A 2,628-nucleotide genomic window follows, 5' to 3' on the forward strand; every position below is an offset into this window, starting at 1 on the left:
TTTATTAGCTTGAGGCTAGAAGAGGTAGGGCCAGAGTCCTCACTGACTGCCACACTGAGTGTTAGGCTCATTAGGTGTAGTGGGTGCTGTGCTCTCTGTCTTTTATAGTAACTATCTCCTCTGTTTAAATGTATAGTTGGGCAGGATCCTTGGTTTGAGGATCTTTTTTATTTAACTTTATTTTCACAGCACCGTCATCTAACCTCCTTAAGTTGTTTATTGCTTGCATGTCTTGTTACCAAATAAATAATTTGATTGATGAATTTACTGGTTCCTGCCCCCAATCCCCTAGACCAACTGGGGATCATATTAGAGGCTAAATATTTTTCATTTTTTCTTTGTTTAATCACCTATAGGTCATTTAAAATAGTGGTTCCACCTGAAAAATATTCCTCGATGCCTTTCTGTCACACAAACACAAACAATGTTTTTCAAATTTATAGTTCAGTAGCTGAACCTGCTTTAATTCTCAGATGGAATTTCAGGAGGAATTTGCTCCTAAGACCTTCTGGGATTAAGGTGATTAATTAGTTTTAAATTAATTCTACATAGTGTAGATCTAACTCCAGTTATAATAACTCTAAAATAGTCAAAGTACAGCAGATGTAATTTAGTATTTAGTATTTATTACACTGGAGAATTACAGGCTTTTTTCTTCTGACCGGATGCAGAGTTTAGTTCGTTATTTCATCCTGTTGGTGAATAAAATGACTTAATAATGATGATAATTAATAATCATTATGTTGTCGTTTTATCATCTGCATTTCTCCTGCTGTTAACCTTTAACTTTTAACCGCCTCCTATGTTCATCAATTTAAACTGATAACAACTAAATCTCATATGTTGCTATAAAATATGTAAGATGAGAAATAAATTGAACTTTATTTTTATTTATTTATTTTTTTGTTGTTGTTGTCAAAACCTGAGCCTGACTGTGTGGCTGCAAGTTAAATTGTAAATTGTTCTTCAGAAAATCTTTTATATTTTGTTTTGTGGCCACCAAAAAAAAAAAAAAAAGTCAATTGATTTTTAATCTTCATTTCAGTCAGAATTCTGACATTAATCTTAGAAATCCAACTTTAATCTCAGAATTGTGGATCTTACTGTAGATGGGCTCCATAAAGGCAGAGATGTGGAGCTCTCAGCTTCAGTAGTTTGGGAGGAACAGGAACACATGGGTGGAAAATGATGGAATTAGGAGAGTTTTTCCATCCCTGAGGGTCCCTGCTGATGCTGTTTGATTAATGGAAGAGCAGACGGTGATTAAAACCAGAGCTGGTCTCTAAAACAGACATGGCTACAGCTGGATGCTAACATGTTTGTTAGCTGTCAGAATTCCGACTTTAATCTCAGAATTCCGACTTTAATTTCAGAATTCTGACTTTAATTTCAGAATTGTGGATCTTAATGTAGATGGGCTCCATCAATGCAGAGATGTGGAGCACTCAGCTTCAGTTGTTTGGGAGGAACAGGAACACATTGGAATTATGAGACTTTTTCCATTCCTGAGGGTCCCTGCTGATGCTGTTTGATTAATGGAAGAGCAGAAGGAGATTAAAACCAGAGAGCTAGTCTCTAAAACTGACATGGCTACAGCTGGATGCTAACATGTTTGCTAGCTGGCAGAATTCTGAGGTTAAAGTCGGAATTCTGACTTTTTTCCCACATTAAACTGAAATAATATTTAAAAATAAGTTAACTTTCATTAATTTTTTTAAGTGGCTCTAATCCTCTTCCGTAGAAAGTGGCATGTATTATTTTGGCTTTATTCATGAAACAATGTTCAAATAGATACAGATGACATGACTGACAAACATAAAATAAAATGAAATGAAATGAAACCTTCTGCAGACAAACTTGAACCTGAAATATTTAACTAATGGATTCCATCCATCCAGATTAAGTATATTTCTTCTTTTCTATAATTGTTGAATTTATTATTGAACTATTTCATTTGTTCCCATAGTAATCTTTACTCAGAGATCTTGTATAAAATAGTAGTACTATTAGTATTGTTTGGTATTTTTATCTTAAATATTCAAACAAATTTGCTACTTTTTTTTATTCGATTATTTAACGATTTTGTTCTTAGTTTTTGTACAAACGTTTACTAATCATGTTTTATTTCTATTTTTTTTCCTTAAAGAACAATTTATTGCTCTTTTATTGCATCTAAATGTTGATCTTTGTGTAAATCTTTATATTTCTATTAGCTTTTTGTTTTCCTAACCTGAATATCACTATAATATGATGATAATCAGAGTTTCCACAGTTTAACATTTCAGGCTTGAATAAAAGATAATAATTAAAGATGCAAAAATGTTTTGATCGAAACAAAATCTGCTTTTTCTAGTCGAACCATGGAGCATCGTAAATATGCAAATAAGCAAAAGAACATCATGAAATATAAGATTTTTTTAAGGTTGTCTGATATGAAATATAAATATAAAATATATAAAAAAAATTAACAAGGACTAAAATATGCAAATACTTTAGTCTTCAGTAATAAAACCTGCTGAATCAATATTGTATCAGGATACAGAGGTTGAATTTTTTGCGACAGGATTAGTTAATCTCTTTCAGATTAATTTTAATCATAATAATCTATAATAGATTTTATTTTATTGC

This window comes from Cyprinodon variegatus, unplaced genomic scaffold (assembly GCF_000732505.1).
Source record: "Cyprinodon variegatus isolate N-32 unplaced genomic scaffold, C_variegatus-1.0 Scaffold753, whole genome shotgun sequence".
Classification (NCBI taxonomy): Eukaryota; Metazoa; Chordata; class Actinopteri; order Cyprinodontiformes; family Cyprinodontidae; genus Cyprinodon; species Cyprinodon variegatus.